Below are 13,498 nucleotides of genomic sequence, written 5' to 3'. Positions count from 1 at the left end.
AAACTGAAGTGGATGTGGCAGCTCTGGGTCAAGAGCCTTCACTTTGATTCTTGAGTGTAGCTTCCACCGATAATTGAAGCTTGTAGCTTGTATTCGCGTGAAGATCTGGCATATTTCTCTCCCATCCCTTGGGTAGGAATTACCAAAGGGATTGGAGACCCAGTTCTGCCATCAGGTGGGCTGCATGGACACACATTGGCATTGTCTCTCCTCACAGTAAAGGGAAGGATCCATACGTTTTCACACAATAGCACTGTGGATTGGAGAGGGTAGATGAGTGGAGAGGTGGGTTCTGGGTAATCTCTTCCTTTGTCAGTGGCCCTCCCACCTCCTCCAAGCACAACACTATCTCTCTTAGTCCGTCACATCAAGTTGAAGCAACAAGGACCTCTTCAATCTCCACTGTGTCGGCTCACAAAAGGGATGTGTCATTTAGTGTGACAGAGCTTTTCAGGTGTCCTTAGAAGGCCAGGGATTGGGTGAAAGCAGTGTGTGATTCCACTAGAATTCAACACGCTGTTTTTTATTGGTTTGGTATAATGTGGGCGTTATAGAATCAGAAGGAGCAGTTTGTCACTATTAAGGTGTGTGCTGTATTGGAATAGAGGTAGTGTTGTTTAGTTATGCTAACTGAAACCCTTATTCAATAAAGTGGGATGACAGCACAGGTTTCTTTGAGCAGGTATTCACACTCGTTCCCACACTGACTGTTCTCTTGTAAAAAGTCACACAGGCAGAGCAGTGTCTTGCTGTTTCATGAGAAGACGTGATGGGTTATTGTATCAGTGTGAATAGCCTCACCCAGTGAGCTCCCTGTTGAAGATGTGGAGAGGCGCAGGGAGGTGTGCGAGAGGAGACACCCAGGTGTTGTGCTGTTAAAGAGCTGACTCCATCTCCATGCAGGCTGAGCGGTAATAACCCAGAGAGTGGGGTGTGTGACTGTGCTGGGAGCAGGGCCATTTCATAGAGCACTGGGACTAAAAAAAACCTTTACATTACTGAGGTTCTCCAGTCTGAAATGCCATTAAAGTGCTTAAAGCCGCGAGTGCTGAGACTGACTGGCAGGCACAGATGCTCAGTCAGCAACACAGTGTGTGATTGTTTTGAATTAGGTAACCCACTGGGTACAGCTTAGTAGACAGACATCAAGACAGGAAATTGACAGGGCTTTTTATGGTAGCATGGTACCTCAGCCAGAATAGTAAGAAACCTCAAACACTAGACTAGAGAGCATAATCAGGGTTGCTATAGTGGTGTAAATAAAAAATAAAAAATCAGAACAAGGGAAATAGTTTAATTCAAATTGATTTTCAAATTTGCCTAATACAGCATCAATAGAATCGGAATGGAATGAAACCCTTTAGGCTGAGGCGCCTGAAGAGTGTTATTCTGGTGAATGAATCTCATTATCACACATGTAAAGCAAGCACAGCACAGCTAGCAGAAGCTGTCACTTAGACAGGCTATTCCACTAGATGGGAATTATGCAGGGTATCTAGTCTAGTGAGGCTGATTTCCATGTATGTGACACCCCATGGCATACATTGACTGCCAAAGAGGACTGTCTGTGTGTGAACTGTGTCTTGTGAGAGAGTAGCACTCTGAAGAGGTGGCAGCACAAGTAATTAGGTTAATGTGAGGCTGCATGTGTTTGAGTAACATCTCCTCCTGGGTTTTCAATCTGATGTTATATTACACTGAACACTTGCTGCATTGAGGATTCAATTGAAAGAGCTTACTTGTGTCAACATCAAGGTATCTATTAAACATAATGTGTTTTTTCTGGATGTTTTTATCTGCATATTGTGCTTTTTTTGTAATTGCAACCAACATAGCAAAAACAGGTTGATTCAACGTTGTTTCCAAGTCATTTCAACCCCAAAACTCAAATGTGATGACATTGAATCAGCGTGGAAAACTGATTGGATTTACAAAAAGTCATCAACGTCAGGGAATTTAGTCTTTTTTCCAATTAACTTTTAACCTAAATCCAATGACAGGATGACATGTTTGGTTTATTTCACATGTAATTCAAGTTAGTCGATAACTCAACCAAATGTAAATCAAAATCAGACGTTGCACTGATGTCTGTGCCCAGTGGGAAAGCTTTCTCCCATTGCAATGGCCGTAGACCCAATACATTCAGTACTCAGTACATTCAAGTAATGAGGCCTTTGTTTCAAAGACCAATTTTGAAACGTTCATTAACCCTCGTCAGACCTTTAATTGATTATGAAAGAACTGTGTTATGATTAGACCATGGCTATGATTTTTTTTTAAGCGCTTTGACATTCACAATACAAAGTCCCCTCTTTTATACAAGAAGAGTCAGTGGTTTCCAGTGCTTCAGATCATACATGCTATACAGAGCCTTCAGAAACCCCACAATGACAAACTGAAAACATGTTTTTAGACATTTTTGCAAATGTTTGTAAAATGAAATACAGAAATATCTCATTTACATAGGTATTCACACCCCTGAGACAATACATGTTAGAATGACCTTTGGCAGCGATTACAGCTGTCAGTCTTTCTGGGTAAGTCTCTAAGAACTTTGCACACCAGGATTGTACAATATTTGCACATTATTCTTTTTAAAATTCTTCAAGCTCTGTCGAGTTGGTTGTTGAACATGGCTAGACTGAAATGTTCAAGTCTTGCCATAGATTTTCAAGCCGATTAAAGTCAAAACTGTAACTAGGCGCCTCAGGAACATTCAATGTCATATTGGTAAGTAACTCCAGTGTATATTTGGCCTTGTGTTTTAGGTTATTGTCCTGCTGTGTCTTTTGGAAAGTAGACTGAACCAGGTTTTCCTCTAGGACTTTGCCTGTGCTTAGTTCTATTCCATGTATTTATTTTTATCCCCAAAAACTCCCTTGTCTTTACCGATTACAAGCATACTCATAACATAATGCAGCCTCCACCATGCTTGAAAATATGAAGAGTGGTAATTCAGTGATGTGTTGGATTTGCCCCAAGCATAACGCTTTGTATTCAGGACATAAAGTACATTTCATAGTGAAATCCCTGAATGGTTTCTTTCCTCTTCGTCAACTGAGTTAGGAAGGACACCTGTATTTTTGTAGTGACTGGGTACATTGATACACCATACAAAGTGTAATTAATATATCAAATCAAATATTAATTTAATCCATTTTAAATTCAGGCTGTAACACAACAAAATGTGGAAAAAGTCAAGGGGTGTGAACGCTTTCTGAAGACACTGTATATGGCTCAGGTGGTTTCCATTCTGATTCCCTTATGTCACATGATGGAACTAATACATATGGTGCCAATATGCATGACATCTCCATGGAAATGAAGGTATGACGACCAAGTGGCCTGTCCATGGATTTTTGCTGTTGTAGATAAAATAGACAGGAGCAGAAAAAAGGGATTGTTGTTGAATTACACTAATTTAAGAGGCAGAATACATTATATCTGACTGAATTCATTTCCCCACAGTGGCAAAAGGACCTGATTATACACTTGCAGTTTGCTGTTACACTGTCAACTCCTATAGGATTGTGCATGCCTGTATCCTTGGCCATCTCACACAATTGTGCCGACACTGATTTTTTTTCTGCCCCTTTCAACTTCAGACTGAACTGATAAAGAAATACTTTTATCTCGGGAAATTCCCCTGAGGAAAACTATACATATAGACATTTGAGGCACCCTTAAATATCATAATAATCATGTTTGAGGGAAATACTAATAATGAATGAACATTCCTAATAGGCAGCTTAGTTCTTTGTTTTCATCACATCAACTGTAGAATAAGCATTTTCTTTGGTTAATGCTGCCACTTTCTCCTCTTACATCGAAACCCACCAAAGTAGAGTACGGAAATGTGTGGACAAGGTAGTATCTTTCAGAAAACGTCTGCCTGGTTGTCACAGGCATATAGTACCCTGAACATCAAGCCTACTGTACCTCAAGGTATGCCTACGAGATGAGTTTTCTCCTTCAGCTGAAATGATTATTATTCACTTTAATGAATTCAGGCGTTCTTGGTGCTGCCATGACAGGCGAATAATTAATCATTCTTTAAACAGAGAGCCCTTTTTTTCTTCCGTGCCCCCTCCTGGAATAATGATCCATTCATTACCAGCCAGCCGACATGTTGACAGGTAGGTGGTGGAAATCAGGGGCTCAGGAGCAGCTAGCGATGGGATGGGAGCTTCAGCGCTGTGTCCTATGGCTGCCTCACTGATGGGTCATAGTACAGCTATTAGTAAGCTACATTTAAACCTGCAGCAAAATGTGATCCGAAAAAGATGAACATGAATCCCTCCCTATGCAGTACATTAAAACATTAAAACAACACACCATGTTCAACAATGTATTTTAAACGTAAGCTGTAGGTTTATCATATACCGGACTGCCGATCAGACCCCCAAAAACCAATACCCTCATGTATGACCAATGACAAGGATTTATTTTAGGACTGCCTAATGGCATTTTTGAGTAGTTCAATAACATGGGGGTTACTGCAGATACCTTAGATCACTTGTTCTGAATATCCTCACACTGCTCAGGATACTCTGCCTCCCTGCTGGCTGGTGATTGGGAAATTACACAGAGGGCCTGTTGGGTGTTCTATCACATCCAATGTAATGTAATATTAATGTCCACTAAGAATGGTCACAGCTTCAAAGGGGGCTTTCTTCACTTACCCTTTAAAGAGGGTTCTTTGGTCATCTTTTCTTTGTTGGTAAGTGTTGGCAAGCCCCTCTTAAGTGGTAAGTGTTTAAGTTTACTCCCAGCTAAATGATGAATATCATAGTATCCACAATCTACAATACCATAGGAAACACATCCCTCTGAAAAATATATTGCTGTTTTTGACCATACAATGCTTGTCATAGTGGTTGTGAAAATTACTGTCCTTCCATCACTCTTTTGTAATTATTACTAGGTCAGCAAAGACAGAGGTGGTTCATGTCAACAGACGACCAGACGTTTCTTGGAACAAATGGATGCTTTGGGGGAAAGAAATGGTCATTGTCAGAAGAGAAACCCAAACAATCACAATCATGCATCTTACAACCTCAAAACCACCAGACGTTATTAGTCCAGGAGACCCTCAGTTCAGGAGCAGCATAGTAATACCCAGTCAACCTTCAGTCATTGTAGTACAGTAGCATTACATCTCTACTGGGTCTGGTATTTCTCTCTTTGTAGATAATGCCTCAGTTGTACAACAACATACCTCCCATGTTATTTACATTTTCATGGCAGGTTGGCATCTGGTTGCAACTAAATGGGTTGTGCTCTGTTTTCGCCCACAGGAAAATCTAGCACCGTCACTGTCGTTTTGATGTATTTGAGGACATCAAGGTGTGGCTTTCATATACGCATGCGCGCACACACACACACACACACACACACACACACACACACACACACACACACACACACACACACACACACACACACACACACACACACACACACACAGAGACTATATTGTTACAAGATAAACAAAGACACAAGGATCTAATTTTGTGAACTGGAGATGAGAGGTAAATAATTGCACCGGCAGGAACAGCAGCACTAGCTATGTGACTGAGCCCTCTTCAGTTGGTTGGTAAGCGTTCAGGAGATGAATCCCCTTGTTCGGCTGCAGTAGTATGTGAGATTCAGGAAAACAGGGCAGCACAGATGGATTTGTAACATTAGATCAACTAGCTACAACGGACAGATATTACAATAGAACAACTAAGCCTGTTAGCATACAAAGCATACAAAGTGTCCTTTCTCACAATCAACAGAAAAAGCCAACAGAAACACTTTACAAAATCCTGTACCCTGTATACAGAATATAGTCTGCTATATCCCTGAGATTATAGCCTTGAGAATACATTGTCGGGAGACAACGCTTTGTGCTTCCTTCCCATATGTGTTGAGGACTGCTGTTGTTTTGACTGCACAACAGCTCCACTAAAATGGTTATTTTCTCCCTGGCGTTTTGCTTCTGTCTCTTTGACTCACTTCTGGGCAGGGGGTAGAGTGGTGTGTCTATGGGGCACAGTCCTGCGCCTGTTCCCCTCCTCGTCCCCTAGCCATGTCTGGCACTGTCAAGTGTACCCATGCCTGGGCTGCCTCCCTAGGATGGATACTGCCTCTATGGCAGGGGTTGCGGGTGCCTGGTTGGCAATGAGTGAAATGGTCCAGAGGGAGTTCTCACATGTGTCAGCGTCACAGATCCTTTCAGACAGACAGGGCTTTGTTCTAGTTCCCTCTCCTCTAGTTGCCTCTCCTCTGGGTGGGTGGCTGGCTGGCTGGCGGCTAGGCTACACTCCACTTCTGTCCTGTGTGCTGCTGGGGCCATCTTGGCCACACGCACTGTCCTGTCCCTCTCCGCTAGGCCTGCCTGTGTGAGCAAGGTGCACCTGTGGCCACTTGGCCTCTTTTCTCTAGGCAGCCAGCCGAAGAGAAGAAAGTTCTCCCTTGCTGCCAACACACACGGCCGGACGGTCTGGCAGGCCCTTTCCCCACAAGACAGTGTCACAGGAAACTGTATTTAAATGGATTACTACTACCTACAATGAATGGAAAACGGTTACAAATCAACACCTTTCTTTCCAGTTACATGCCTGTTTTTTAACAGGGCATTTTGTATCTCTTCCTTTTTATATCTGCCTTGTTGAATGGTTTTAGACAAAAGAATGCTGTGATCATTTTGAGACACTTCAGTTAAGCTTCCGCCTAAGGGCCAAACCTCCTTTAAAAATACTGGTGCTGCATACTAATACTGTACTTCTATATCTTTGTTGGTACCTGACATGAATGATAACACCTTGTCAAGCTCGCAGGCTGAGAAGAGAAGCTTGATACAACAAGGTTGAAAAGTGAGATGAGGGTTTACTCCCACTAATGGAATACAAATTAAGTTCTCTCTCGTCTAAATTAATGATTTAATGTGCCATAAGTCGCACATGGCAATATGCAAGCACTTGGATGAGCAGGTAGTGATTAGCCTTTGCATTGCTGTGGGCATATTATTTATTGTGTAGAAGTCACATTTGTGTCTGTACTATAGACGAATGAAACACACACTTCCATGCACAGACAACTTTGACCCAGCTGGTGGCATGGAGAGTACCATTATCACAAATAGTGCACACAAACCCACCATCATGTAGGGTTTTAAGTAGTTCACCCAGACCACAGCACACACATCTTAATGCACAAAATAGTGAATATGTTGTATCTATATTTAATGTACCTTTTGCAAATCGTTATTCTGTGCTTGTATTTTTATCTAACTGTTTACTGAATTATCCATTCATAAAGCACATACAATGGTGTCACTGTAATGAACAAGCTTGACAGAATAACTGTGTTGTCCATCCAATATACTCTTAGCATAGGGGAACGTCAATTTCATTCAGTAATACAACAAGACAAAGCTAATACATTAGATTTACATAGTGCCTGAATATAAGTTCATTAAATGTTCATTTCATGCAGGCTTTTTGTGAGCGCAGCAGAGCCTGTTCTCCCTCAGCAGATAAATAATGGGAGTATGAACTGTTGCTCATGTGGGTGTTGCCAACTGGTTAATGTATGAACTATGGAGACAGGCCATTGTAAGTTGGAGTTTCCATTACTTAGTTGGCATAGTCAAACTTGCCTCTGGAGAGAAACCTGTTCACCTAGTTTGCCAATCAAGCCATAAACATCAACATTTACAAAGTGAAGTGTTGCCCTCAATAACACTCCCGAGTCTGGAAGCGTCGGCTACATTTCAGAGGTGAGCTGATGAATGCGTATGAATTTAAGGTAATGGAAGCAGGTAGAGCACAGAGAAGGAGCGAACAATGCTCCGAGAGAGGAGAAGAGAGGAGGCGGTATTGATTCTTCTGCTGCTTTACCTCACAGTGAGCTCCACCTGTCAGATTGGATTACACAGACAATGGCTTTCCTCAGTCTGTAGGAATTCAGATACTGTTTTTACGCCATCATCTGCACCCAGATCGGTTATGTTCCATCCCTGCATATGCCTATTTTATGTAAATTACAACTGAGGAAATTCAACCTATAAAATGACCTGTCAAGTCATATTTTACCCTGGTGAGTCAAAGGTTTTTCTCATCAATCTTCAAGGCCTGGCTATTAATCTCTCAGCTTGTCCAACCTTTATGAGTATAAAGAAGAAAAGCCAGGGGCTAGACACACATTTACATGGAATATAGACTTCTTCCATCAGGGCAAATAAGAGTGACTGACTGACTTTCTTCTAGCGCACTGTCTAATACCCTGTAAATCCGTCAAGCAGAGGTAGGTTTCAGCGAGAGGCTCAGTGTTAAATGTCACACTGACTATTCTAGACAAATTCATTTGTGAAAATCAACATCAAATACTGACAAACTGTGCAAAGGCATTGAAATCACATTCCTTGCAGTAGGTATATTGGAAGTATTCATATTATTTTCTGTACATGCTTATTGAATCTGAAATGTTTCAATTGCAAAAAAGCAATGGCAAATCATCTGATGAAACTACAAGCGTGCATCAAATATGATGAAGTATTGCTAATAAATTATACAGTACATGTTATTGGAGGTCTTAGGACTAATCCTTCTGCCGTCTTTCACAACCCCAATTGGAAATAACCTGTGAATGAGAGTGCCCTTCCCATTGTAGCATCCCAAAATAAACTCTTGCATTTTTTATGAGTTCTTGGAAGGTATCTGTGTCTGTAGTGTTGATTCACTTCTCCAGCAACAACCTTTGAGTCTTTAACCTTACAAAAGTTTTCACAAATGGACCACTTTTAACCAGTGGCAGACAGTTGGAAAGTGAATTGAAGTGGGACTCCAGTAATTTAGAAGAAATGGTGTGTAAAGAGGACAAATGTCTGGCAGATGAAATGGGATTTTATCCATTGTACACAGACAATGGAGGGACGGATGTATTACTCCTTAAATTAGCAGCTCAATGCAAAAGTAACAGCTTGTACTTCAGATTTCCACATTTCCAGAGGTGGGGTAATTTCAGAGAACAATGATTCTTGAAAACCACTCATTGTTTTCACCTAGTCACAGAGCCATACCTGACCCGCTATTAGCAGGTGTAGTGAAAGAGTTGTAAAGCTTCCCTGTATGTCTTTTAATGAGACAACACAGATCATTTCATGCTCCTTTACAAAGTAATTAGCACAGCGCGGAAACATCTATTTGACCGGTGGGAAATGAGCTTCTAATTAGCCTATTTCACTATTATTATATTTTTTATTATCATGGAGAGGCTGCACCGTGGCATAGTGGACTCTAAAAGTTGATACTTGTTAAAAAAGTAACAATGTTAAACTTGTACCATCTCTTATTTTTCAGTGGCAGAGGAGAGTACATTAGTCCCTTTGAAGTGGTGCTGACAGTTGTTTCATGTTTGGTTCACGCCTCCTGTCCCTGACCTTATCCTCCCACTTTTTTAACTCTTGCCACACTATCCTCTTTCATATTAATTGGACTCGCTAAGGAAAATAAACACCTTCCCTATTCTTCATTCAAAAGCATTTTCTCCTCCCTTTAAAGTACATTGTAGTTCTGTGCAATGGTCTCTTCCTCTTTAAACCCTTGTCCTTTTCCCCACAGAAACCACTGGAACGTTTCAACAATCATCATTCATTCATGCTGGGGTCCCTCCAGACCTCTGTTGAAAGCTCTACTCCCCTGTTGTTCCGAACCATCTCCTGTTGGAGCGTATCTACTGGGACCACTGTGCAGCCTGGGGAAATATGTTTCCAGGAGGCAGTGCAGTATTTCATAAGAATTTCCAACGTTGCTGATTATCATAGTCAGTAGCCCTCATGGAACCTTTAGTTACAAATCTGGTGGGCAAGTTGCTAGGGAAGTTTCTTTTCCCGTTCTTCACATTTATTCCCCTGTGGATAAGCATGAAATAAACATAGAGGATCGATTTCATCGTTTATTTTCATGAAAACAAAAGTTGATTTTGAACTGCCATTTTATTTTGCAGTTGATGCTGTTTTTTTCTGGGGATACGTAGATTTCAATTCCGTCCATTCCTACATTTTGGTTCTGAACTTCTGAAAGATCATGCAACTTTTCTTATCGTGAAACACATTTTTCTTTCCTCTCCAACCAAAATGGATTAATGCACCTGCTGTTGGCTACAGCACTCTTGGCCCGGCTGTCAGACTAGTCAGACCAGACATCTTTGCTTACATCGCTGCTGCCTTCAGCCTTTCGGACCTGTAGATCCAGCGATGATTGTGTTCATCATCTGGAGAAGAGAAACCTTCCAGTGGCTGCTGCTGAGTCATGAGCCAGGAAGCATGCGTAACTAAAGCTGGCATATTCATTAAGTAACTGTCTGGGAAAAATAGACTAGAATCCAATCAAATCGCCTGCCAGCCGGGAAGACGAGGAGAACAAAAGCTCTGCTGACATTTCAGCGATAGCTGACATCTCTTCCCTGACGAATGGTCATTGCTACCAAGACCCGGTTTCAAATCAGAACATCTATTTCAGTCCACTTGGCATCAGTCTTTTCCCAGACAGAACCATTTTTGCCTAGATTTGATTTGATCCATTTCTTTCACGGCTCATTGTCCGCTGTCCAAAGCAGATGATAGTGTTGAGCTAAATGTGTAAATGCAAATGTATTTAGTATATTAGTTGTGGAGCTAATTAGAATGGAATATTGTGCACTAGTTGCAGCACTGGCAAACAGGGTTCCACGTCCACTGACCTCCTTATCGGCTAACTAACATGAAACCGAGCAAAAGAGGCTCTTTGCTTTTCACACTGTGGTGTGTGTGCCTGATTAGATGTTGCATGGCAACAATAAAATTAGGTATTATAATGCAACAGATCTTCCAGATAAGACATTTTTATTTGATTTAACCTGTGTTTTATCATCACAATCATTACAAACATTGATGTTGACTACTCAGCGATCGTCATGTGTGTATTCTCCCCTCATACCATCAGTGCAGCAGAGAGATGCATGTGTACAGTAGCATACAGTTCAATCAAGATGTAAATCCTATAATGCGAACTGCTTGGTAAGATTTGGGGCATAAGTAATGGGGATTGTATGTCCTTTTCACCTTATTATCCTCCCTTTGGCAATCTACCGAAGTGTAAACTTGCCAGAGAAATCTGCTCTCAGAACATGTTGACCTGTTGACTTGCAAACGAGTCGTTAAGTTGCTAATTGGCCTCAGTGTGCCTCTGCAAATATGCCATTCATCACGGCCAGTTATTATGTATGACATACAAGTTGACAGCCTGTTTTGATCATCATGATTGGGGAAGCAGAGGAGGGTGGTCACACTGCAGATATGATTGAATTCTGGCCATAATTATTGTTAAGTATGCTATGTGATACTACTATACAGCATTTATCATAGGTACGGGAAGTATGTTGTTATTGTGGAACCTAGAGCATTGATACTAATTGAGTACTGCGCCTGCGCATGAACACACTGTGCTCGAACTTGAGTTTGAACGAGAAAGTCATGTCAACGTTATCTCTGTTTCGAGTATAATTTATTACGGTTTGTGTCGTTGTAAGAACACAACAACTATATATCAAAAAAGCATTCACACTGGAGTAAATGTTGCCAGTTCCTCTACTACTGAACGTTCACATCTGTGAGATGAGTAATGAACTGGAGGTTCTCGTCTCTATTTTCTAAAGCAGACGTTTATAGTTCGTCATTTATCTCAGTCTCAAAAGGTACAGCCAAGGTAACTCCTTTTCATGTACTCTTTTTAATGAATACTTGTTCACTATAAATAATATCTGAAGGACCTGTCTTTTGATTCATCATAATAATAATAAACAGTTACTTAATATTGTTTGTATATTACTGTTACGAATCCCTTTTGGCCCGACAGTCTAGGGGAGATGGTAACGAGACCCGTAACATAACTCATGCAAATTATAATAGTGAAAAAGTAAGAGTGAGAACCAAATAACCAGACAACTAAATTACCGTCAAACACTCATGGTTTATTTGAAAACACACGGTAATGGGGGGAGCAGGAAAAGGGGCTGAGCTGGACCCAAGGAAAGAAATAATAAGTATTCAAAAACATCCCTAAGCTAGACTAGCCTACTTTAACAACAGCTAACTAACCAAAAATACAGTGGGTGGTCCGCCCAGTTCTAACTAGTGTTTTTATACAAAGTATTCCTACAGGTAATGTATGCCCATGTATGTCTTGGTTCCCCCTTTTCCCACCATCAAACACCATAACAAAAACAATCATCACAGGTGGGGACAAGGTGATATGGAGGTGCTAAAAACAAACAAGAACACTACCGAGAGATTGTATAACATAGAAAGATTGACAGAGAGATTGGGCTCTAGAGGAAACATGGGACAGGGTTTTTAAACCAAGGGAAAGGGAATGTGATAGGGTAATGGCAATAGGAGGTGTGTCTTCTGATTGATGATTGATTGGTGACTGATTGGGGAGTGATGATTGCCACCTGTGAGGAGAGAAGGAGAGAAAAGAACATAGGATACACACACACAGGATACCTAAGAATAACACACACAGGGCCCATAAGAAGTCAGATCATTATTTTCAATTTTTCTAGGTGTTATTTACAATTTGTTGTAGCCTTCAAATGAATCCAGATCTTCAAGCAGTGCTGGACCATTCTATTTTACTTGTTGAATATGTGGTCATACATAGGAAGCTGTTGTTACTAACAGCATTTCGTGCCATAGGTTCAATCCGCTGCTCAACAGATTGCTTGTACTTTGAAAACTCATTAGTGTTCTCAACATGCCCAAGCAGCAGTTTATGGGCACTTACAATGTCTACTACAATGACTGTAGCTACTGTAGTATTCCTGGAGTTATTAAGGTTCACCGTCCCCCAAACTGACACCTGGGCGTGGGTGCAGTCTGCTGTCTCCTGATCTCCTTTGGGTCCTGCGGGGCCAGTTGAAAATGATGCCCACAACATCTGGTTGCTCTGCCATGCCAGCAGGCAGGGGGCCAGCCAATTTGCCATGGTTCCATGCTCTCCTCAATTAAGCAGATGTCTGCATGCTGGATGCTGGATTAGTACCATTTTATAAAGAGCAGTCATCACACTCTCTCTCTCCAGCTGAGTCCCCAGGGAGGGCCAACCAGCACGGGGTGCAATGTTACCAAGGATCTGAAACAATTACCTCTGTCCATTCTTATCCATCCGTCAAATTGATTTCTATCAGGCCTATTGAGAGACATATCAGCTGGGGGCTGAGCTACGCTGCTGTTGGTTTTGGCTGAGACTTGGTTGGGGGAAACCAAAGCAATTCGATTGGGAGAGGATTAGCACAGTGAGCTGGCTAGAGGGCCATCTAGCTCGGAGCGATGGACGGTTAATGACTTGTATCCCGGGGCTAACATGAAGAGAATATAACAATTGTGTTGGCAGGTCAATGAGATAGACCCCACGTAGGCAGCTTACACTATCAGGTCTCGACTTCCACAGCTTTCTTGGGAGACACCAGC

The 13,498-nt window shown here is 41.6% G+C and overlaps 1 protein-coding gene across 1 annotated transcript in view; it reads left to right on the top strand.

Moving 5' to 3' along the window:
• Positions 1-13,498, top strand: part of shisa9b (shisa family member 9b) — a 28,124-nt gene that overhangs the window by 3,732 nt on the left and 10,894 nt on the right. The gene's annotated exons all lie outside the window — the stretch shown is intronic.

Source organism: Oncorhynchus mykiss, chromosome 13, assembly GCF_057628025.1.
Source record: "Oncorhynchus mykiss isolate SJ-2025 chromosome 13, ASM5762802v1, whole genome shotgun sequence".
NCBI classification, from domain to species: Eukaryota; Metazoa; Chordata; class Actinopteri; order Salmoniformes; family Salmonidae; genus Oncorhynchus; species Oncorhynchus mykiss.
Note: the sequence above shows the minus strand (reverse complement) of the source record. Positions and strands in the feature narration are given on the sequence as shown.